This window comes from Schistocerca cancellata, chromosome 2 (assembly GCF_023864275.1).
Source record: "Schistocerca cancellata isolate TAMUIC-IGC-003103 chromosome 2, iqSchCanc2.1, whole genome shotgun sequence".
Classification (NCBI taxonomy): Eukaryota; Metazoa; Arthropoda; class Insecta; order Orthoptera; family Acrididae; genus Schistocerca; species Schistocerca cancellata.
Genome location: NC_064627.1, coordinates 921,616,616 through 921,643,166, shown reverse-complemented (window position 1 = coordinate 921,643,166; position 26,551 = coordinate 921,616,616). Strand labels below are relative to the sequence as shown.

The 26,551-nt window shown below is 42.6% G+C and overlaps 1 protein-coding gene across 1 annotated transcript in view; it reads left to right on the top strand.

Moving 5' to 3' along the window:
- LOC126162863 (anoctamin-10) overlaps positions 1-26,551 on the top strand; it is a 338,775-nt gene that overhangs the window by 45,809 nt on the left and 266,415 nt on the right. Inside the window, exon 2 of the mRNA XM_049919640.1 lies at positions 15,017-15,056. The gene's annotated coding sequence lies outside the window, so the exon portion shown is untranslated. The remainder of the gene's footprint in view (positions 1-15,016; positions 15,057-26,551) is intronic.

The window sequence follows — 26,551 nt, the reverse complement described above, 5'->3', positions numbered from 1 at the left end:
AAAAAGTTTGTTTTCGTCATCCAACAGACACAATGCATTTTTGTGATGATTGCAGGGAATTAAAAAAATGGTTAAAATGGCTCTAGGCACTATGGGACTTAACATCTATTGTCATCAGTCCCCTAGAACTTAGAACTACTTAAACCTAACTAACCTAAGGACTTCACACAACACCCAGTCATCACGAGGCAGAGAAAATTAAAAAGGATCTTTTTCATTGTTAGCAAAATACATAATATTAAAAATCATTATAAGAGCTGTGCTACAGGAATTGTTACAAATTATTTAATATCAAGAAATTAAAGTCCCCATTGAAGGAAGGCGTTTGTAATGTATCATCATACACTGTCTTGATTTTTCTTTCCTGTACCGCTGGTCACTTGCGGAAGAATTACATCTCTATAACAATTCCGCTATCCATATGAACAAATTATTTAAAAAATTAATGATTTGAGATTTTTACTATGGTTTGTGCCTAAATTGACTTGTGTGGACCGTAGACTTCCCGCTAACTGGCACTACGTCCTCTTGTCACAGCTATGTCTGCTTATTCGCCGATTCGCGCGCTGGGCAGAAAGGGCAGTACAAACCGCTGTTACCAGCGGTTCATCGTGCAGCAAAATTAACATCAACATCTTTTATAAAATACTTGCATTCCGTTTTGAGTTGTCAGTCTCGTTTGTTTTATTCTCATACTTGTGGCACTGTTTTCTTCGGAAGAAGGGACTGATGACCTCGTAATTTGGTCCCTTTTCCCCTCTGTCTAGCCGGCCGGAGTGGCCGTGCGGTTCTAAGCGCTACAGTCTGGAACCGCGAGACCGCTACGGTCGCAGGTTCGAATCCTGCCTCGCGCATGGATGTGTGTGATGTCCTTAGGTTAGTTAGGTTTAAGTAGTTCTTAGTTCTAGGGGACTGATGGCTCAGAAGTTGAATCCCATAGTGCTCAGAGCCATTTGAACCCTCTGTTAAACCGACCAACCCTAGCGCCTGTCTGACAGTGAGGGATATGTGTACCAATTATGGTTGAAATTGGTCCGGTGGTTTAGGAGATGTGGGAAACACGCACGCACACACACACACACACACCTCTTGTGCTGATACAGTGCATACAAAAGACATTCGGAGTCCCTCACAAAATGCGTGTTTATAATATAGACCACTGAATGAAGCATGTTGAAAGGGGGCAGTGGAAACGCAAAAACTACATGAAAAGTCTTTGCAAAATTTTAAGATAAAAATCAGTGTTAGCGTAATGAATCAAACGTTTCAGTTTTATCTGAGGATTACGAATCTGAAAAGGATTTTTGTCGAGGCAGAGTTTTAAGTGTGTTGCTGATTTTCTTTGCAAGTGTTTTAATTAAATTAATAGTTGCTAAAACATCGTCATTTTAGTAAAACTTTCTATTAGAATCGACGTAGTTTGACCTCATGATTCGACTCTTACATCAACTGCTTGAAAATCTTTTCGCAAAAAAAGTGTTAAAATTAGAGTGGAGCAGTGATTGTTAGAGGGGTAGTTAGGGAAAACCCGATATGGTTCCTTCTCCATTCTGCTCCAATCGGAGCACGTGCATAGTATGTAACGGAATCTTCATCGATCGGATCTTAAACCCCAACATTCCTTCCTTCCATATCACAGGAGGATACTGGAATTCAATTCAGTAAGCGAGGAACACGTAACTACCTGACCTGCTAGCAGCCACTAAAGGTATTGCTCAAATTGCTGCAATGGCAGTAGAAGTGCAGAGAGGATTCACGATTCGCCTCTGTGCAGTCCGTCTGACTTAGGTGCTCAAACGTTTGAGTAGCTACTGAAACTGACAACTGCTTTTCGTTTGTGTATTATTGCAGTACTGATTTAATGTTTGGTACATTTTAGTTATTTGTTTATGCACACACGAAGTGATAAGCGTTTTTGACAACAAAATCGGTGTGTCACGGATCAAAGTATATAACGGAAGAAAATGAAAAAGGAAACTGAGGATCTGTTGGATGGTGATCAGTTTCTATTGGAAATGTAAGCGCGGCACTAGGGAGACAGTTATGATGTTGCTATTCGTAATGGAAGCAACGCTTAAGAAAAAATTAAGACACATTAATAGGAGCTGTCGGCCTGGTAAAAGCGTACGACAACGTAAAATGGTGCAAGAAACTGAGGAAATGGGGAAAGCTATAGGGAAAGACGGATAATACACAACATGTACAAGAATCAAGACGGAACAATAAAGAATGGAAGATCACAAACGGAGTATTGGAATTAAAAAAATTGAGAGAGGAATGTAGTCTTTCGCACCTATTGTTCAATCTCTACATATCAGAAGCAATAACGGCAGTAAAAGAAAGATTTGAATAGGGTGAAAGTATGTCATTGATAAGATTCGCTGATATTGCTATCGTCGGTGAAAGTGAATAAGAATTACAGAACATCCTGAATGGAATGAAATATCTAAGGACACAGAATATGGACTGGGAATAAATGAAAGAAAATCGAAACTAATGAGTGACAGAAATGAATTAGCGATAAACTTAACATACGAAATTGGGGCCGTAAAACAGACGTAGTTGAGGAATTCTGCTACCCTGCAAGCAAAAACAACAAATGACGGACGAAGCAAGGATATAAAATGCAGAAGAGGGCATTCATGGTCAAGAGAAGTCTACATGAAACACTGGTGTTAAAACTGAGGAAGTAGTTCCGAGAATGTGCGTTCGGGACACAGTATTGTATGGTTGTGAAACATGGACTGTTGATAAACCAGAAAATGATGATAATCCAAGCGTTTGAAATGTGGTTTTACAGAAAGACGTTAAAAAGGACTGGCAAGATAAGGAATGAGGAAGTTCTCCGCAGAATCGATGAAGAAAGGAACATACGAAAACACCGATAAAAAGAATGGACAGGATGATAGGATATGTGTTAAGACATGAAGGAATAACTTCCAAGGTTCTAAAAAAGGCTCTAGAGATGAAAAATTATAGGAGAAGAGTGATCTGAATACATTGGACAAATAATTGAGGACGTAGGGTGCAATTGCTCCTCTGAGATGAAAAGCTTAGCGCAACAGAGAAATTTGTGGCAGGCCGCAACGAACCAAGTAGAAGACTGATGACTCGAAAACGAAAAAAAAATGAAAAATCACTAGTTCTGCTGTTATATTACTGACCTCCGATCGACTAATTTGATCGGTCTAAAATGTTTAGCGCCCCCATCCGATGGAGGCGTCATGAACTATGTTATATGCCCTAACTACATAGGATATTGCGCTGGCGGCAGATGTTGTGAGAACCTCTCCTCTTACCGCCGAAGAAAAGTTTGGCAACCACCATGATTCGAACCGACTGTCCCCGAATTAAACGCTATTGCACTGGAGTACCTCGGTTATGGACAATGTGTGATAATGTCAAACGAGAATGGAAAAATGAATTCGTACAAATCCTGTTGACATTACATTAAAACTGAAAGAAGTCTTGAGAATTCTCTTCCTTTTACTTAGAACGAATATTCTTAATGCCCGTTCACTATTTATCCATACCTATGACAGCAATACCGTTGTATTTATGCAGTGGTCTGGTATGGATGTAGGGCTCTTCTTACTATCTTCATTGCATCAACCGAATAAAGGCAAACAAGCCCGATGATTTCCACGGATTCTATTTGCTTTCGCTGCTATCTTTCTTCGCGGTTTCTAAACTTCTAGCGCCAACGCTCATACGATGCATATCCTTTACCAAACTTCTTTCCATGTGTTGACAGATTATTTATACCCAAAAAATAGTTTTGTAAATATATCACAGAGTGATCACTGATCATTTTATAGTGTAAATAAATACGCAGTGTACGGCTTATCATATCTCCGTAAGAGTAGGTCATCCTTAAGCTAGACAGCAGCTGAGAGCCTATATAGACAGCGGTCATTTCTACGGTGGCCGCAGTGTTTATACTAGACTGTAGTCCGGATGTGCATTTAAAAAATCAGTGGAAGACTAAATGGACAGGACAACAATTTGACAAGTAACATCGAAGCAGCACTTCTAATATAACGTTTGTTACGCTGACGAAAGGCATTCCTACGGGAAACGTGCCGAAAATCATCAAAGGTGGAAAAATGTTTGAAATATTGCACACGATCTACTGAATCCTCTTTCAAAATATTTTATCGGCATGTTTTCTCTAAATGCAGTTTAAACTGTTGTGACTTTTTCGTTCTGAGAGAGGTTATTGACAATTCCAGATTCAGTAATATCATCGTCTAGAAATATAAATAAGGGAAAATGCTACGCGCTATGTGAACAATATTTTTCAACGAAATGACAACAACTGAAAATCCACATAGTCGTTGGTCCGATGTTTCCCAAGTATCACCAAAGAGAAGTGGACAGGGTGGAAAAAAATAACATAACTGACAGAAATAGCTGCTTAATGAGAAGCAGCAGTTACTGTAATAACCGCTCATCTGATACCACCAGTTATTTTAATAACTGCCAATAAATCATCTTGCCATATGTTGACCGAAGACCGTACTACGCTGTCGCGTTATCTGAAATGTGGCCACAAAGGAGAGGGACGAACTATTTGTGTTCTATAGCTCATGGAAACAACTGAGACTGCGCGCCATGTGTTTGTGTAAGTGTGTACTAGGCTTTCGGGCGCTGCCACTAAAGTCGGCACAAGCTAAGGTGGAGTGATTTTTTAATATAGTGTGTAGTGTGGACTGAAGAGATCATCCTTGATGACTTATTCTTCTAGGATGGGATGTAAGGATAAAAGGAAAACACTTTATTTATTACACATTCAGTTAGGCTTGGGCACGCAATGGGTCCTTTAGCCTGCTGTCTTTGGTGATGTCTATCACCTGTGGAGGGGGAAATGTGTCAAGGCTGTTACGTGTGACTGCTTCCTCGTGTTATGACAGATCGCCTATGGGGGGTGAAACTTTATTGACTTCGGTACTCGATACTTGTGCCATCTTGCAGGGTTTACCGTTCCTACCGATTGTAATTGTCGAACTTCATCCCTAAGGGCATCGATCTTGTCAAAAACTCGTAGAGCTTTGTCATGGACCTGCTCTTGTATAGTGGTCTCGTGGAGTGCGGTGCGGCTGTCGACGTTTCTTGTCCACCATGGAGCTCCTGTGATCCATCGATAGCAAATGTTTTGCAGCGCTTGGAGTTTGTTGTAGTTGGAGACGCACGTAGTTCCCCACGAGGTGGAGCCACACAACATTGTGGGTTCCACCGTTGCCTTATACAATTGGAGTTTAGTCTTAGGGTTGAGATCCCTACTCTTCAGGAACGGAATCAACGACCTGGCCATCTTCTGGGCTGTCGTCTTCTTGTCGTCAATATGCTGCGTAAAGAGTAATTTTTTGTCAAGGTAGACACAGAGATACTTCACTCCCGGCGACCATGGGATAAATTGGTCAGCTATTTGGAGTCTGTCGTTCAGAACTGGTTCCCTCCGTGTGAACAGAACGGCTGCCGTCTTCGTCGGGTTGATCATTATCTTATTTTGCAGCGCCCAGCGTTCCATTACAGCAAGTTGCTGTTGCATCCTAGCGATTAGCTGGTCCGAGTGTCGTCCAGTTGTCTGACAGTTGTCAGAAAGGCCGTATCGTCCGCATAAAAACTCGCCGTAACAAGGGGGACTGTTGGGATGTCATTTATATATAAGTTGAAAAGTAGAGGCGAAATGACAGAGCCGTGCGGAATTCCTGCGGAGATCAGTTTCATTTCAAAGTTTTTATCGTCGACTCGGACATACAGTTTCCTGTCCTGCAGAAAGCTGTCTGAGTCTAATGTAACAATCCGCAATAGGGGTAGTGCGATGCAGTTTGACGATAAGGTTGGGCCGCCACACCTTATCGTAAGTTTTTTCTATGTCGAGGAAGACACCAATCGTGAAGTGCTGCTTGTTGTATCCTTCTTGTATCCGTTCGGTGATCCGTAGAAGTTGAAGTTCGGCAGATAACTTGCCCTTGAAACCGAATTGTTCGGGTCGTATAACATCATGCGCTGTAAGCGTGTCATGGAGCATCTTCAACAGCACCCTCTAGAGCACATTGCCAAGGGTTGGAAAGAAGCTAATTGGCCGGAAACTGCTGGGTTCTGCTAGTCTTTTCCTGGCTTTGGGATTGGAACTGTTCGAGGCGTCTTCGATGCCATAGGAAAATACACTCCTGGAAATTGAAATAAGAACACCGTGAATTCATTGTCCCAGGAAGGGGAAACTTTGACACATTCCTGGGGTCAGATACATCACATGATCACACTGACAGAACCACAGGCACATAGACACAGGCAACAGAGCATGCACAATGTCGGCACTAGTACAGTGTATATCCACCTTTCGCAGCAATGCAGGCTGCTATTCTCCCATGGAGACGATCGTAGAGATGCTGGATGTAGTTCTGTGGAACGGCTTGCCATGCCATTTCCACCTGGCGCCTCAGTTGGACCAGCGTTCGTGCTGGACGTGCAGACCGCGTGAGACGACGCTTCATCCAGTCCCAAACATGCTCAATGGGGGACAGATCCGGAGATCTTGCTGGCCAGGGTAGTTGACTTACACCTTCTAGAGCACGTTGGGTGGCACGGGATACATGCGGACGTGCATTGTCCTGTTGGAACAGCAAGTTCCCTTGCCGGTCTAGGAATGGTAGAACGATGGGTTCGATGACGGTTTGGATGTACCGTGCACTATTCAGTGTCCCCTCGACGATCACCAGTGGTGTACGGCCAGTGTAGGAGATCGCTCCCCACACCATGATGCCGGGTGTTGGCCCTGTGTGCCTCGGTCGTATGCAGTCCTGATTGTGGCGCTCAACTGCACGGCGCCAAACACGCATACGACCATCATTGGCACCAAGGCAGAAGCGACTCTCATCGCTGAAGACGACACGTCTCCATTCGTCCCTCCATTCACGCCTTCGCGACACCACTGGAGGCGGGCTGCACGATGTTGGGGCGTGAGCGGAAGACGGCCTAACAGTGTGCGGGACCGTAGCCCAGCTTCATGGAGACGGTTGCGAATGGTCCTCGCCGATACCCCAGGAGCAACAGTGTCCCTAATTTGCTGGGAAGTGGCGGTGCGGTCCCCTACGGCACTGCGTAGGATCCTACGGTCTTGGCGTGCATCCGTGCGTCGCTGCGGTCCGGTCCCAGGTCGACGGGCACGTGCACCTTCCGCCGACCACTGGCGACAACATCGATGTACTGTGGAGACCTCACGCCCCACGTGTTGAGCAGTTCGGCGGTACGTCCATCCGGCCTCCCGCATGCCCACTATACGCCCTCGCTTAAAGTCTGTCAACTGCACATACGGTTCACGTCCACGCTGTCGCGGCATGCTACCAGTGTTGAAGACTGCGATGGAGCTCCGTATGCCACGGCAAACTGGCTGAAACTGACGGCGGCGGTGCACAAATGCTGCGCAGCTAGCGCCATTCGACGGCCAACACCGCGGTTCCTGGTGTGTCCGCTGTGCCGTGCGTGTGATCATTGCTTGTACAGCCCTCTCGCAGTGTCCGGAGCAAGTATGGTGGGTCTGACACACCGGTGTCAATGTGTTCTTTTTTCCATTTCCAGGAGTGTATCCCTGCAAGGGACAGCTGTTGAAAATTCGGGTAAGGAGCACAGTTGGCTTCCTGGGTAGCTGTTTTAAATCGGTGTTGCTTATGGACTCGTTGCCCGGCGCATTATTCCGAGTCTTCCGGATAATTTTACGGATCTCTGCTGGTGTGGTGAGTTTGGGGCCGCTCTGCACAGGTGCAGCACGAAAAGCAGTCCAGTCTGCTGAAACGATGGCTTCCTGTTCTTGCAGGCGGACGTCGTTCACGGGGGTCGCTAGGTGGAGTGATTTTAAGCGATCGGCGCGACTGTGAAAATAACCGTCAGACGTCGGTATTCTTCTATTATCGTATTCGCTCACAGTTCTTGCTCCATGGGAGTTACAGCGCTACCACAAGAAGTAACCTGGAAGTTGGTAACTGTGTTGCAGACTCCAGTTAAAGGTCGCAGAGGCCGGTGATACTTCCAGAGAGGGTAGTTAGTGAATTGAACAAGTATTTTCGTACTACTACGGAAATAACCGCTGGCCAGAAATCATACAGCTGTGTACAATTTTGTAAAGAATATCTAGTGCTAATTTTGGGCATTATAGGAAACTCGCGTCAGCAGTAAAACAATAGGTAGCAGATCTCCAACCTTCTCAAAAAAATGTGCTTAATATTTTGTGGCATTACTTGTACGGAAAGCTATAAAGTATCATAAAGAGTATGCAACATCTTAATAGTTTTTACACTTAGTGATGTATTTGAGTATTGTAGATGATCTGAAATGGAAAATAGTTGACTTTCTTCTCAAAGTATACCATATCCCTAATGCTTAGAAGCATCATTATGATGAAAAAGTGCCACTGCTGTATCACAGATCAATCTCATTAAAGTTTTTCTTATCAAGTTATAAGCACATAAAACTTGGGTAATTTGGCGATACTTAGCTTAGTGGCATTACTAAGTGAAAAGAGTTTTCTCAATTTGTACACGTCCAGTACCAAGGGGTTTTCCATTTCAACGTAGTAGACACACAAATTTTATACAGAAAAATTGTACATTGGACTATTTGCACTTCAGACACATGTATGGCAAATTAAGCATTTCATTGAGGCATAATTGGAATGAATACATGTGTTCACAATAACAATCAGGTTAGATATTTGTCAGCGGTATTTAAATAAAAGTATAGATTTACTTACTTTAGGGCCTACTAGTACTTGTGCACACTACATGAAAATATTTGAATGACATATGCTTTTCTGTTTTCAAAGAGCTCAAGTCAGTTCATTTGCTATTATGTTAGGTAAGACTGAAAAAATCTTTCTGCCACGTGCACTCATCATGTTAATGTTTCGTTATATGCATAACTTAGCCCTTCAGTCTGAGTGGTCGTCTGTCTCATACGTGAACTAGCCTGTTATACGCTTAAACAGTTAACTGTCATGATATTAAATTGACGGATAAAGTATACTGGAAAAGGAGCATATTTTTGACAGAATGTTTACGCTATCATCATATTTAAGTTATAACAAAGATAAAACATGGAATCGACAGGTGTATTCCTCAGAACAGGAAATTTTGTTATTGAGAAAGTTTAGAAAACTTACTACAAATTCGTATTCCCCACATCAATACTATTAGTTCAGAATCTCTGTCTGAATAACCAAAGAATAATTCAATGAGCAGAGTGAACAGGTATACTTTTGCGTTGCATTACAAGGCCCCACACTTCTTCCATTACGCGAACAGCACCAAAAATCAAGTTTCAAATTTTATCTTCGCTATTCAGTTTACATACTAGTTCATACTCGAAAAAGCGCGTTAAAGTGAAATGTTAACATTTCACTTTAACAGTACAGTATCAAAGTTCCGTGTACTTTGTTGCAACTACGAGGATAACATTTCAAATAGCGACCGATAACCAATATACATATAATAAGAAAAATAATAACCGTTCAGACATCACCTGAAATGTGCTGGATAGTTAATATGCTAAGGTTATGGCACGATTCATGCGACATTCCTCCCACTTCGCACTGCTCGCGGTTACACTGACAAATTAATTGATGGATTCCAAGTAGGCTAGTTATTTAACTTAACCCCGTCTGGAGAATTCGGTAGTGAAAATAGCTGGCATTTATTGCGGTCAGCAGTCAAAACCACCTTAGTCATATACTGGAGCCTGGAGCGTTGAGACTTATTTATAAAAATGAGTCCACGATATAACACTCAAACACAATGAGTGTGTAGGCTCAGTAAATAGAAAAACTCTTTTAATCGCCAGCAGTTGGCAAAATGGGTAGGTACATTTAACGTTGTAGTTTCCGCAACTATGGGAATATTAGAAAACTGAAAGTTACGTTAATAGTTTGGCTACAAAGCAGGCACATTCTTGGAAACTGCTGTAAAGGCCACCGATAACCATTGCATCTCAGCGGCAAATAAGGCACTGATGACTAGACAAGCTAGAAGTCTCTAGAAAGTGAAATAGGTCAAAGATGAGGAATAAGGTCAGAAAAAGTTATGTTTCTTTTATCCCAGAAATACAATTTTTTTCCTTTTTTGATATTCATCGCTGAATTAATATCCACTTTACAGCTCCTCTCCAGTTCCTGTACATACTGTTTCTGATGAATCATTGTGATTCTAACCACTCTTTATTACACTGGGATGTATAAAATGTTTTTTGTAGTTACATTTCGAGTTAATAAAACATCTTGATGCACTTGTTTGTTGTGTTCATACACCGTCAAAGATGACAAAAAGTAAGATGAATGTAGGAGTCAATAATTTAACAAATTAGCAACCTACGGGTGCTAAGGAAATATTTCCTGCTTATAAAACATGGTACTCCTAACCCCTGTGTAAAGCAGTAGCAAATTGTTCTATAACGTTGTACTGGAAACCTTCTGTTTAAGTCAAATCACTCAGCTGAAAAAATTTGACGTAGTATAATGAGTATTCGAAAGTACATATTTTATGGGTTGCAGTTGTAAGCTATATGTGTAGCAAAACTGAAAAGGAGGAAGACGCAATTTAAAGTTCAAAGTGTATAAAATAACAAAACGGAAATGTGAACTTATTCATTAGTGTGAACCATGGACCTTGCCGCTGGTGGGGAGGCTTGCGTGCCTCAGCGATACAGATGGCCGTACCGTAGGTGCAACCACAATGGAGGGGTATCTGTTGAGAGGCCAGACAAACATGTGGTTCCTGAAGAGGGGCAGCAGCCTTTTCAGTAGTTGCAGGGGCAACAGTCTGGATGATTGACTGATCTGGCCTTGTAACATTAACCAAAACGGCCTTGCTGTGCTGGTACTGCGAACGGCTGAAAGCAAGGGGAAACTACAGCCGTAATTTTTCCCGAGGACATGCAGCTCTACTGTATGATTAAATGATGATGGCGTCCTCTTGGGTAAAATATTCCGGAGGTAAAATAGTCCCCCATTCGGATCTCCGGGCGGGGACTACTCAGGAGGACGTCGTTATCAGGAGAAAGAAAACTGGCGCTCTACGGATCGGAGCGTGGAATGTCAGATCCCTTAATCGGGCAGGTAGGTTAGAAAATTTAAAAAGGGAAATGGATAGGTTAAAGTTAGATATAGTGGGAATTAGTGAAGTTCGGTGGCAGGAGGAACAAGACTTTTGGTCAGGTGATTACAGGGTTATAAATACAAAATCAAATAGGGGTAATGCAGGAGTAGGTTTAATAATGAATAAAAAAATAGGAGTGCGGGTTAGCTACTACAAACAGCATAGTGAACGCATTATTGTGGCCAAGATAGACACAAAGCCCATGCCTACTACGGTAGTACAAGTTTATATGCCAACTACCTCTGCAGATGATGAAGAAATAGATGAAATGTATGACGAGATAAAAGAAATTATTCAGGTAGTGAAAGGAGACGAAAATTTAATAGTCATGGGTGACTGGAATTCGTCAGTAGGAAAAGGGAGAGAAGGAAACATAGTAGGTGAATATGGATTGGGGGGAAGGAATGAAAGAGGAAGCCGCCTTGTAGAATTTTGCACAGAGCATAACTTAATCATATAGCCAACACTTGGTTCAAGAATCATAAAAGAAGGTTGTATACGTGGAAGAATCCTGGAGATACTAGTAGATATCAGATAGATTATATAATGGTAAGACAGAGATTTAGGAACCAGGTTTTAAATTGTAAGACATTTCCTGGGGCAGATGTGGATTCTGACCACAATCTATTGGTTATGAACTGCAGATTGAAACTGAAGAAACTGCAAAAAGGTGGGAATTTAAGGAGATGGGACCTGGATAAACTGAAAGAACCAGAGGTTGTAGAGAGTTTCAGGGAGAGCATAAGGGAACAATTGACAGGAATGGGGGAAAGAAATACAGTAGAAGAAGAATGGGTAGCTCTGAGAGATGAAGTAGTGAAGGCAGCAGAGGATCAAGTAGGTAAAAAGACGAGGGCTAATAGAAATCCTTGGGTAACAGAAGAAATATTGAATTTAATTGATGAAAGGAGAAAATACAAAAATGCAGTAAATGAAGCAGGCAAAAAGGAATACAAACGTCTCAAAAATGATATCGACAGGAAGTGCAAAATGGCTAAGCAGGGATGGCTAGAGGACAAATGTAAGGATGTAGAGGCTTGTCTCACTAGGGGTAAGATAGATACTGCCTACAGGAAAATTAAAGAGACCTTTGGAGAGAAGAGAACCACTTGTATGAATATCAAGAGCTCAGATGGCAACCCAGTTCTAAGCAAAGAAGGGAAGGCAGAAAGGTGGAAGGAGTATATAGAGGGTTTATACAAGGGCGATGTACTTGAGGACAATATTATGGAAATGGAAGAGGATGTAGATGAAGACAAAATGGGAGATAAGATACTGCGTGAAGAGTTTGACAGAGCACTGAAAGACCTGAGTCGAAACAAGGCCCCGGGAGTAGACAACATTCCATTTGAACTACTGATGGCCTCGGGAGAGCCAGTCATGACAAAACTATACCATCTGGTGAGCACGATGTATGAGACAGGCGAAATACCCTCAGACTTCAAGAAGAATATAATAATTCCAATCCCAAAGAAAGCAGGTGTTGACAGATGTGAAAATTACCGAACTATCAGTTTAATAAGTCACAGCTGCAAAATACTAACGCGAATTCTTTACAGACGAATGGAAAAACTGGTAGAAGCCGACCTCGGGGAAGATCAGTTTGGATTCCGTAGAAATGTTGGAACACGTGAGGCAATACTGACCTTGCGACTTATCTTGGAAGAAAGATTAAGAAAAGGCAAACCTACGTTTCTAGCATTTGTAGACTTAGAGAAAGCTTTTGACAATGTTAACTGGAATATTCTCTTTCAAATTCTGAAGGTGGCAGGGGTAAAATACAGGGAGCGAAAGGCTATTTACAGTTTGTACAGAAACCAGATGGCAGTTATAAGAGTCGAGGGGCATGAAAGGGAAGCAGTGGTTGGGAAAGGAGTAAGACAGGGTTGTAGCCTCTCCCCGATGTTATTCAATCTGTATATTGAGCAAGCAGTAAAGGAAACAAAAGAAAAATTCGGAGTAGGTATTAAAATTCATGGAGAAGAAGTAAAAACTTTGAGGTTCGCCGATGACATTGTAATTCTGTCAGAGACAGCAAAGGACTTGGAAGAGCAGTTGAACGGAATGGACAGTGTCTTGAAAGGAGGATATAAGATGAACATCAACAAAAGCAAAACGAAGATAATGGAATGTAGTCAAATTAAGTCGGGTGATGCTGAGGGAATTAGATTAGGAAATGAGACACTTAAAGTAGTAAAGGAGTTTTGCTATTTAGGGAGTAAAATAACCGATGATGGTCGAAGTAGAGAGGATATAAAATGTAGACTGGCAATGGCAAGGAAAGCGTTTCTCAAGAAGAGGAATTTGTTAACATCGAGTATAGATTTAAGTGTCAGGAAGTCGTTTCTGAAAGTATTTGTATGGAGTGTAGCCATGTATGGAAGTGAAACATGGACGATAACTAGTTTGGACAAGAAGAGAATAGAAGCTTTCGAAATGTGGTGCTACAGAAGAATGCTGAAGATAAGGTGGGTAGATCACGTAACTAATGAGGAGGTATTGAATAGGATTGGGGAGAAGAGGAGTTTGTGGCACAACTTGACTAGAAGAAGGGATCGGTTGGTAGGACATGTTTTGAGGCATCAAGGGATCACAAATTTAGCATTGGAGGGCAGTATGGGGGGTAAAAATCGTAGAGGGAGACAAAGAGATGAATACACTAAGCAGATTCAGAAGGATGTAGGTTGCAGTAGATACTGGGAGATGAAGAAGCTTGCACAGGATAGAGTAGCATGGAGAGCTGCATCAAACCAGTCTCAGGACTGAAGACCACAACAACAACAACAATGGGAGATTAGTTTTATCAGTAGAGTTCAGACATCACCAATGCCATTGGCTATTTTCCTACAGTAGTCGGGATGGTCGACATTGTATATGCAGACGTGAATGAAGCAATCACCACAACCATTTTTAAAATAAATTTGATTTCAACTAAAGGAACTATTTCAAATTTACACCGATAACCATTCGTATACAGGATGTATTGAGCTCCTCCAGCAAAGTTTCTGAGGTTGTTGGCGAATATTTTCTGAGTACTTGGTATAAGGGCCCTAACTACATGATTTATTCGGTTTTTTGCCCCAGCTACCTTTGTTGTTTGTGTATTGCTTGCATTTTCACTTATGTGAATTTATATCCAATCAGCAAATCGTTCAACACAAAATCTACGGCAGTAGAAAAATCTTCAGATGAAAACAGGTATGCTTTCAACATTCTCTTCAGCCTGCTGTGTTACTGTCTAATACAACGCTCTTCCCTTAAGGGTATAGTTTAAAATGTCGACCATCATGACGATAGCACAAAGACCAGCGACTGTCTTACGAGCTAAAAAGCGCTAGCGTCGTTATGCCGTTCTTCCATTGTGTACAGTGTTACCATACACGAGGTGCATGTCGGCCAACCCTCCACTTAACGATGCCACTAGTAAACGGAACAAATTTGGTATTTTCCGTGCAATTCAGATGCAAGGACGGTAACAAATGCAATGAGTAACGAGCCACCGGATAGCGACGGGTCCGTTGTACCAAAATACCAAGAAAATGCCCGAGAACGTCCTCCGAAATTTTGTCAGAGTTGGTGTCCGCACTGTACTCTTGTTTTTCATTTTAGTGTGTAACACCTCTTCATTCAAATATCCGAACTTACGTCGCTTTACTTTTAAAATACAGTATATATTTTAACAATAGTAACTTAAACGCATGCGACGCCTTCAAGTAAAACATAGGCAATTTTTTAAACTGAAATGAATGAAAACAAGTAACAAAATAATTTTTACCAAGTTATGTTTTTAGAATTAACGTACGTGATAACAGTAGACTGATTTAGATAATACCTCCGTTTGTTATTCGCGGCCTGGTTTTCTGTTCTAGGTTTCGTAGCAGTGGATACACGGTCATGCTCTTGTGACTGGTAAGTTAAACCATTTTTAATTTATGCACAGCGAATGTAGAAAGCTCTAGCAACTAAAAAAAATGTTCGTGGTGTGTTGATCTTCACACAGTTCGTATTAGATATGAGCCATACTCGTAATTAATAGCAAGAGTACGGCCCATATCTAATATCGACTGTGTGAAGACTAACATATCACAAAAGTTTCCCAACTTGAATTGAGTATGAATATTATGCATCTTTTTCGCTGTAGACAAAACCGATTTAGATGCTGTCTAAATATTTCCACGGAAAATGCAGAACATTGACTCGTTTTCTTTAAACAAAGCCTTTGTCTGTGAAATAGAAATAAAAACGCTTTCATAGGCAGTAGCTTTCCTAAACAGTACGAATAAAGTTTGTATGAAAAATTCTTTTACTGCGTAGCAAGAAGCCTAAGAGAATGACGTTCAGTAGTCAGACTTTACAATTACCATGCTACAGAATCACAATTCTGTTTTTGGCGCTTACTGTGCTTTGTGTAACAGTCAATTACAAATTATTGTTGTGCAGACAATAGTGACTATCGTTTTTTTAGTTGAAATCTAAGACACTGCCTTTAGAAGATGATTCAACATTTCGTACTGGACTGGTATTTGAATCAGTTTAATACAAAGATTGCTTTGGGTCTCAATACAAAAGACAATTTGAAACGAAGGTGTAACTGGTGCGTCCAAAATCACACAGTTAGCAAATCGTTGTTATAGCTAATATTTCATCACAGTGTCATAGTATCGTTACCCATCGGTAGCTTGCCGCAGAACTATGTCGCACTTCGTAACACTTTAGAACAACAAACTGAACAGTTATGAGGAAATTACCAAGCATATGTACTCTTAAGTCAGGTGACGCCGAGAAATTATATTCTTGAAATGTCAAATATCTACTTAAATTCGGCTAGGTCTTGTACGTTGTTAAGTAAGCTCTTTACAATACCTGTGGGTGAGGGCCGTTTCAAGTCAAACTTACCTCATTCCGTAGCTCCACCGATAAATTATTATCAGAGTTGTTCACGTGAAGCTTCCAGAAACTTATCCCCAATCAATCTTGCACCCATCGGTTGCCAGTGAACGGTCGTTTGTTAAGTTCGTGACGTCATGCCATATTCAAAGATATTGCTCAAGTTTAGCGTGTGGTAGAGTATAATCTTTGTGCTACCAGAAAACATTAAGAAACTGCAGCGCAATAACAGAATCATGTTAATTTTCAGATGCAGCAGAACCTCCCAGTCAGGAATTATAACTACTTCTGTAACGTTCGAAACATAGCCAAAGGACGCTGATTTTGTGTTTTTAGGCGCTATATTTTGTTTAGGCCTCGCGGTCATCTTTATGCTTCGGAACCATGCCATTTTTGACAAGCAGTGAGTAGAAACAATACGATGCGCTTAAATTTCTTTTATCCCTATACTATTTGTTCATGCCATCTTGCATTAACCATCTTTCCATTTCAAAGTTCTTTCTTTTAATACGTAGTCTGCACTGAAATCGTAAGTGTATCGCAACCTTATCTGACTAATTTTATTATATGTCACGGAATATCGGAGCTCTTCGTTATGTCTCTAAAGTGTCTCAATTTGAAAGCTGCGTCGTCAAATAATTTTCTTCTTTGTCATGGGAATGTGGTCAGACTATATAAGCTTTACTTGACTTGTCCAAAAAAATCTATTATTGCCCATCCCTAATCTTTTCTCTTACGAAGAGTCTAAACACGATTATTCAAATATTTTTGTAAACACACATCAGAATACAAATAACCGTTGGGATTTAGATGCAATATGTTCCTCTAGCTAGCTTTTCAATGCGTACCCAGGTTTAGGAAACAAAGTAGTGCAAGATAATACACACCTATGGGCAACCAGCGGTGTACAAATAAAGATGCATTATATTCCTCGTAGTGTCTTGATTAGATTAGACCACTTCTTGAAGCGCCAGTGTTTTTACAATTGTTGGCTTGTTTATTGATATCTGATGCTTCAGTTTCTAATTATGTTTTAATTTCATTTGCACAACTAGTTTAGAAGCTGTTAGTTGTCTTTTATAAGTATAATTCCATTCAGCTTGACTACATAAGTACGTTAAGTTCGAACGCCAACCGTCGTTGCCAGCTGGACTGAACAACGCGTCACAATTCGGAATCCATGTGACTTCACCAAACGTGACGACTATAAGCAAGTTAGCATTCGTTACGCTTCACCCTATCGTAAATAAGCACGGTATTAAGTTTCAATTGAACCATTTGCGTAATATACGAGTATAGTTACTCGCTTATGAGAGGTCACACTCAGATTCGCTTTAAACGGCTAGTTGGGAGGGCAATCGCAAACAGACACAAATCACATGGCAGATATATCTTCAGCTGTAAATTTTTAACTCTTTATTAAGCAACCGGTTTCAATGTTACATTACATTACATCATCAGCAGGCCCCTTGACAAAAGTAGATCGGATAAGGTCAGATTGTATGTAGTCAATGTAGGAGCCATTATAAGACAATCGGTGTCCGCAGATATCGGATAGAAACGACGTGGTCACTTCGTGCATCTACCGACATCGGTGTGCACGAAGTGATCACGTCGTTTATAGCAGGGATCTGAGGACACCGGTTATCTTATTATGACTCCAACAATGACTACACACAATTTCATTTCATACGATCTACTTGTGGTGTAATATCGAAACATGTAGCTTAATAAAGAGTTCAAAATTTGCGGCTGTATAGATATACTATCTTTTATTTCAAACTGAACAGCCGACGTCCCAGTCACCATCTTCTGCGAAGATGGGCATACAAAGATTGGCAGATAGACGTGTAAATAAGTGCGCATGCAACTGAAAAACAACTGAAGAAGCTCCATGAAGGCAAGGCAGCTGGACCTAAGCGGGTACCCGTTAATTCTACGCAGGGTATTTCACAATTCCTATTACAAGCTGCTAGGGATTGTAGAGGGAACTTCGTATTTAAAGTTTTGATACACCACTAATGTCCGGAAATAAACCGTTTGGATGTAAAATGAGTTTGAAGGTGGGATCACTTCCAAATCTCTCGCTTCACGACAAGCACACAGCGAAGACAATGAGCTTTGCCCTGTTTGCCTTACAGGAGCTCATGGCATGGACAATATTTCGAGTATTCGTCGTCGGGTTCTCTGCTGAGAGACGAAGGACGTCCTCTTCAAAGTCGAGAGTGCGGCGCGTTTGTGATGAACCACAGTCGACCCTCCTAGGTGCTACACTACTGGCCATTAAAATTGCTACACCACGAAGATGACGTACTACAGACGCGAAATTTAACCGACAGGAAGAAGATGCTGTGATATGCAAATGATTAGCTTTTCAGAGCATTCACACAAGGTTGGCGCCGGTGGCGACACCTACAACGTGCTGGCATGAGGAAAGTTTCCAGCCGATTTCTCATACACAAACAGCAGTTGACCGGCGTTGCCTGGTGAAACGTTGTTGTGATGCCTCGTGTGAAGAGGAGAAATGCGTGCCATCACGTTTCCGACTTTGGTAAAGGTCGGATTGTAGCCTATCGCGATTGCGGTTTATCGTATCGCGACATTGCTGCTCACATTGGTCGAGATCCAATGACTGTTAGCAGAATATGGAATCGGTGGGTTCAAGAGAGTGATACGCAACGACGTGCTGGATCCCAACGGCCTCGTATCACTAGTAGTCGAGATGACAGGCATCTTATCCGCATGGCTGTAACGGATCGTGCAGTCACGTCTCGATCTCTGAGTCACCAGATGGGGACGTTTGCAAGACAACAACTATCTGCAAGAACAGTTCGACGTCGTTTGCAGCAGCATGGACTATCAGCTCGGAGACCGTGGCTGCAGTTACCCTTGACGCTGCATCACAGACAGGAGCGCTTGCGATGGTGTACTCAACGACGAACCTGGGTGCACGAATGGCAAAACGTCATTTTTTCGGATGAATCCAGGTTCTGTTTACAGCATCATGATGGTCGCATCCGTGTTTGGCGACAAGCGTGTATTCATCACCCGGCGTGATGGTATGGCGTGCCATTGGTTACATGTCTTGGCCACCTCTTGTTCGCAGTGACGGCACTGTGAACGGTGGACGTTACATTTCAGATGTGTTTCGACCCGTGGCTCTACCCTTCATTCGATCCCTGCGAAACCCTACAGTTCAGCAGGATAATGCACGACCGCATGTTGCAGGCCCTGTACGGGGCTTTCTGGATACAGAAAATGTTCGGCTGCTGCCCTGGGCAGCACATTCTCCAGATCTCTCACCAATTGAAAACGTCTGGTCAATGGTGGCCGAGCAACTGGCTCGTCACAATACGCCAGTCACTACTCTTGATGAACTGTGGTATCGCGTTGAAGCTGCATGGGCAGCTGTACCTGTATACGCCATCCAAGCTCTGTTTGACTCAATGCCCAGGCGTACCAAGACCGTTATTACGGCCAGAGGTGGTTGTTCTGGGTACTGATTTCTCAGGATCTATGCCCCCAAATAGCTTGAAAATGTAACCACATGTCAGTACTAGTATAATATATTTGTCCAATGAATACCCGTTTATCATCTGCATTTCTTCTTGATGTAGCAATTTTAATGGCCAGTAATGTAGTTTCTCGCAACCGTCGTTGTAGTAGACGGACGAAAATGGTATGTGACGTCATAATTACAACACAGACTGATGACTGCGCCCTCTCCTTGTGCGTACCGGGGAAAGGGAGTTCGAAAGTGATCCGATCTTCAAACCTACTTTATATCCAAACAGTGCATTTCCGGTAATTGATTCCCTGTCAATACCTTATCTACTAACACCCAAACCTCCAGATGTCAGACACTGAGGTCGGTACCAAACAATGTGTGTCAATAGAGTATCAACCATAACACGGATTTAGTTCGTGCTGTGTGCTGTCGTCCAGTAGAACATGCGTGAACGGTAATTAAAAGTAACACCAGAACCGCGGAGCACAGGAAAAGCGTCTCTCTCTCTTCACTGCCAAAGTCTGTGGTAGGTGAGTTGGCAGCACGTGAGCTCATCGTAAAAAAGGTCACGAGTTCGGAAACCACTGATAGCTATTTGTTTTCTACAGTTTTCGCGTGAAATATTTATATGGGAGAACATTTTTTTCTGACATGTAAAAGGACGTTTCGGAGTTAGTAGCAATGTTCTCTTGGCAGCTCTATAGATTTGCTACTTTCAGCTAACGAAGCGAAAGCAGACTGCCAAAAAAAGACATTACTACAAACTCCGAAACGTCATTTAACTTGGCATAAAAAATGTTCTCCCATTACAAATATTTCACGCGAAAACTGCTGAAAAAACCCTATCAGTGAATTTCAAACTCGGGACCTTTAATACGACGTTCTGATGCTCTACCAACTCACCTACCACAGATTTTCGTAGTGAAGTGACACAGATTCGCTTTTACTGTACTCCGTAGTTCTGTTGTTACTTTTAATTACCGTTTACGCATGTTCTACTGGACAACAGCACACAGCACGAACTAAATCGGGGTTTTGGTTGGTACTCTATCGGCACACAACGTTTGGTACAGATCTGAGTGTCTGACATCTGGAGGTTTGGCTGTAAGTCAGCTCTAAAACTCTTAGAACCATGTAACAGGAATTTTCAGACACCCTGTAAAGATTAAAAGACGTACCTGCCTCCTCCTTTGGCAGCCATTTATCATAGGTCCCCGTAATGACGGAGCGTCTCCCGTTTCTGTGGAAACTGCATTTCATCTACAAATTACTGTGCCTCCAAAACACACATACCGTCCGTAGTTCAGTGCTGAAGTAGTTCGTGGGATCCATACATAGTACGCTAATGGCGGCTTGTTGAACTTCTGGGAGAGAAAGCAAAGCGCAGAATGATCGCGGTTAACAGACTTTTGGAGAACATTGTCGAACGTTTCGCTAATCTAATAAGAAAATGGTAAGAAATGCTTTACAGGGGGCGAACTGCGAATGTACCTCAACACTCTTATTTATTGCTTTCTAGAGACCGTGAAAATGCATTTCGATTAATTGCAGAACGCACAGGGATGTACTAATATTGATTTCCTTCCGGAACGTAAGGCAAGAAACCGGAATAGCGCCCAAGCCATGGGAAGATACTGGATATACTATAGATACCATGTTGCTCATCTGCGAGCCCTCAAAACTGAAGATTACACAGATGTATGAACTCAACAATTGACTCAAAGTAGTCTGTCAGTCATCCCGTCTGATTGCGGCGTCGACGTGACGTCCGTTCGTCAAACACTTGTGGTCGTCCTGTGGGCCGTGTGACGATTTACACTTTTAGAAGTATTGCCTCTGCGATAAGAAAGAAGCAGCATATAGACACTGTGGACCTCGGAAATTCGAATTCTTGTGTAACCTCCTATGTACTGGGATCTATGCATCTTGCACCGATTTTCATCCCACGTTCAAAGACGTGCCGCCGTGCTCACAGTAAATTTGTCTGGAACAGACTAGCCGTATATCTAATCCATGTTTTGCGCCAAACGCAACACGTAGCCACAACATGCGCCATACACGGCACATCTACAAATGGGACAACCCCTCCCGAGAATTTTAGCCTTTCAGTTAACAATACCAAGTAGCTTCGGCCATGTTCTGCGTGGCAATGCACTGAATGTATGTGTACATGTAGGCTGTCGTGCCTGGAGGGTACGTGACATGGTACGAAATGTGTGTCAGAAGGGTAGTGGACATAAAATCTTTCTATCGACTGCAAATAAGACAAGAGGCTCGTGTAAGGGACTCAGATAAAAAAAAAAGTTGTGTTGTATGGTCGGATCTGATTTGGTTGCACGCTGGGAAGTCGTTTGGGAGTTAGACAAATAGACCGCTGGCACCCACTTCTAGATTAAAATCTCCCAACCCCCCTCCCAAAAAAAAAAAGCCCGGGTAAGTGCTAGAACGATTCACGCAGCAAGTGTTCCGTACAACCATCATTGTGTAGATATTCCATCCCTGGAACCGCGAATCTCAACGATTTTTGCCTTCTATCGATATCGATGCTGGTAAGATATAGGTCTCGCGAACTCCAAGAATTTAGAGGATGTTTTAAGTCTATATTTTGTCTGTAATTTCGCATTTCCTACTGTATTTTTCATTTATTTTACTAATTTTGGAGTCACATTAACGTGCTATGCTAACTGGCGATTTCAGGTGCGTTGAATTCATCTGGTGTTGTCCCCGTTGCGTTTAGTGGTAAGATTTGACGGAAGTCTCCACAGAAGAAAACAGTGCAGCCGGCCATAGGGCTATAGATACTACGCAAATATCGAATGGTTCTGTGAAAAGCTTCAGTGCATGTATTATGGAAGGTCGGGTCATCATACCAAACAATGGAAGTGCAATCCTCAGTAAACTACGAGCATTATCTAGCTTCCAAACATTACAGGAGCTGTACGTGTCGTTCGCATGTCGTTAGCGCTGTAGCCTCGCGGCCATGTGCCTACCCCTGCTAGATGGCAACAGCATGACTTTCACAGCGGCAGGAAACTTCATTACGTCGTTGATCAGCCATTTAGGACGACATATTTGTGAAGTATTTATACAAACCTTGTTAGTGAATCATTATATCCAGTACTGAAAATCAGATCAAAATCCCTACAGTAGTTCCTGAAATTTTTGACTGATTACGAATACAATGTAAGCTCGTAATTGCAAACTGTGTTTTTTACGTACTTACAGATTAACAATTTTCGGATTTTTTCCCTTACTTGTACTGTGAAACCTTGTTTATTGCCAAATATCGTGATGCAAGGTCAACAGGAAGTTCTTTATAGGTTTTGATGCTGAGTGAGTTCACGATTATCAAAATATGTGACATAAACGGTCGTATCTTTTATTGCAGTGACGTAGAAGCTTAAATGTTTTACACCGTCAAGAGACCGGGGACATAGGTACGTGACACAGATTCCAACTTTATACGTCTATCCATTCCTGAGAAAAAGAGGTATCCATGGACGGATGGACAACAAAGTGATCATATAAGGGTTCCATTTTTACCAGTTGAGATGCGGAACTCTAAAAATTAAAAATACAGTGACGGAAAAAATCGCAACACCAAGAAGGAGGAGTACGACATAAACGAAAGTTGGTGGGCGTGTTTCAACATCTGAAATATGTCTGTTCAGATTTCAAGCCACTCACTTAAGAGTGGTGCTAGTAGCGGCAATAGGATAAAAATCAGGTTTTCTTTAAGTACACGCTGTAACGATCGTAAGCGTTACTTACGTTTGAGATTTGAGGTGGTAAGTTGAGGTTAGTCAAGAATGCCTTTAAAGCGACAAAGACACCATTATCAACACCTCGGTCAGTTTGAACGTAATGGGGATCTGCGAAGCCGGATATTCCTACTACGACACTGCAGAAAGACTTAGCAGCTACGCTGCCGCTGTACGCGATTGTGGTGACGGGTATTTAAGACTGCGAGAATACCGGCTCCAGACGGCCACGTGGCAGTACCAAGAGGCACGACAATCGTGTTCGGGGTATGGCTCAGATGCAGCTTACTTCATCTGCAGCAGCAATCAGAGCAGCAGTTTGTACCATAGTGACACCACGAACTCTTAGAAATTGGTTACTTCGACAGCTCGAAACCAGACGTCCTGTAGCGTCCATTCCACTGATTCCAAACCACCGCCATCTGCGACTTGTGTTTTCTGATGAAAGCTGCTTCTGCCTCGGTGCCAGTGATGGGCTTGTGTTGGTTATGACGCGGCCAGTTGAGGGCTGCAACCAACCTGTCTGCGTCGTACACGCATTAGACCTTCACCTGGAGTTATAGTCGGGGATGCGATTTCGTGTGCCAAAAGGAGCACTCTCGTGGTTATCCCATGCACCCTGACTGCAAATTTTACGTCAGTATGGTGATTCGGCCTGTTGTGTTGAACATAATCCCAGGTTTTGTTTCCAATACGATAACTCTTGCCCGCATACAGCCGTTGTTATCCAGCATGCTCTAGAGTGTCGATATGACGCTTGGCCTGCTCGATCACCTGATCTGTGTCCAATCGGGCACATACGGGACGTCATTGGACGACAACTCCAGCGTCAGACACAAACACCACTACCGACCATGTTCTGACCGGCCGACCCACCAATCCATCCTACAAACTGACATCTGACACCTGTACAACGCGGTGCATGTACGTTTGCATGTTTGCATTCGACATTCCGACAGATACACCGGTTGTTGATACACCAGCATTTCACATTTAGCAATGACTTATCTCGCACGTAAATTAACCTGTGACCCTGCTATGTTAATCATTTAAAAATGTTACCTAAACACATGTATTCCCGAAATTTCATTGTTCTACCTCAACTATTTTTTGGTTGGCAATATTTTTTTCAGTCAGTGTATATGAAGTATCCAGTAAATGACGCTCATTCTATGTACACATGGTATCATTGGCATTCATGAAAAGTGAGGAAATGGCAATGACTCCGATAGTTTACGAGGCGTTGGCCATACTATTAGAATACAGGGTGTACATAAAGTCCGAGGTCACTTTCAATTATTTATTGCACAAGAACCAAACATTGTACAGATATCATACATACGTCATTTTGAAGAGAAACTCTGAAAGCTTTTTTTTTCATGTATACCGCCACAGCGTAGTTTCGTAATTTGCCGATAGTCAGCGCTAGTAGCAAACATGTCTAGTTCAGGTGCAGAGCGAGCTTTGTGTGTGTTGCAGTTAGACAAAAACAAGTGTGCTACAGCTGTTAAACGGATGTTTAGAACCAAGTACGGTAAGAAGCCACCAACAAGGAAGGCCATTTACCACTGGCACAACAAATTCGTTACGGCGGGTTGCTTGTGTCTGGCAAAGAGAAGCGGACGTCCCAGTGTGAGTGAAGTGAATGTTGAGCGAGTAAGAGACATTCATAAGGAGTCCAAAGAAATCGGTGCGTCGTGCATCCCGTGAACTCGGAATGCCTCCAATGACAGTGCGGAAATTCAAATTGGAGCTCAGTCAAGACGACAAAGGCATGCGTTTTGAGTTTTGTGCGCAGTTGCAACAATTGAATGAGGATGGGGATGGCATAGTTGATAGCTTAATTTTAGCAACGAAGCCACTTTTCACACTAATGGGAATGTGAACAGGCAAATTGTCGAATCTGGGGTACAAAGCATCCACACAAATGCATTGAATTTGAGCGTGACGCCCCAGAGGTAATGTTCCTACTTGGACATGTTGCAGCAATGGCCGACGCCTCAAATGCAGTCTGACTCTCCATTCATCTTTCAGCAGGATGGGGCTCCACCGCATTTTCATCGTGAAGTTAGTGGGTACCTGAACACAGAGCTGCCGCATCGATGGATTGGCCGTGCTACAGCAGTCGACAGCTGTTTCATGAAATGGCCTCCCCGATCACCAGATCTCACTCCGTGTGACTTTTTTCTGTGGGGACACATTACAGATCTGGTGTATGTACCGCCTCTATCACGTGATGTAGCAGAGCTCCGGAAGAGAATACGGGAAGCGACTGCCACAGTCGACGATGCCATGCTGGGACGGGTATGGCAAGAATTCGATTACCATATTGACATCTGCCAGGTCACTCATGGTTCGCTTCGCGTATCAAATGTTTGTAAAAAAAAAAAAAAAAAAAAAAAAAAAAAACACTTTCAGAGTTTCTCATCAAAATGAAATATATATGACATCTGTACAATGTTCAGTTCTTTTGCAATAAATAATTGGGAGTGTTCCCGGAGCCTCTACAGTACGGATGTGAAAGCGCTCGTTCTCTGATGCAAAACCGACGCAGATCTATGGCGCACCTCAAAGCGACAGCGCAGTAGAACTCTAGTAAAGGCATAAACGTTTATGAATTAACAACTCGTCGTTCTTTGTTGCAACTGTGGTCGCGCAGCAGACGTATCTTAGGTCTTTTTTGAGCCGACAGTACAGGCCATCATAGCAGCAGAGTGCAAGAACATAACTACGAGCAAACGCACTGCAGAGCTTGTACAATGTGTTCATGACATTACCTAGTAGAGGACATTCTACAGGGTTTCCTCGGAGCTATTAATCCCTAGTGGGGGTTAAAGTCGTATCGACTACTAGGTCATCACAGACAGAGCAGGCTCGACTTTGACAAGGACGGAGAGGGAAATCGAGCATAACGTTTGGAAAGGGGTCATCTATGTATGTTTCTCAGTCGATTTGGAGGAAACCGTAGAAATCCGAATTGTGGACGGCCCGATTGGCGTTACAACAGTGCTCCTCCCGAATGAGTCCAAATGTCTCAACCACTGCGCCGTCACGTTCGTTATCTCAGAACGTCACTGTTACGGAAGTTGTATACTGTGCCAATATCGTTGCTGTACTCTTAAATCATTTCGTGGCTGACCTCTTCGACAAATATGACGCATACCAGACAGATAGCTGTCCTGGCCAGAAACCAAGATCGTGCTACATTTTTGTGAGGAGTGTGATGAGCCTGTTCTTAACCTACACCG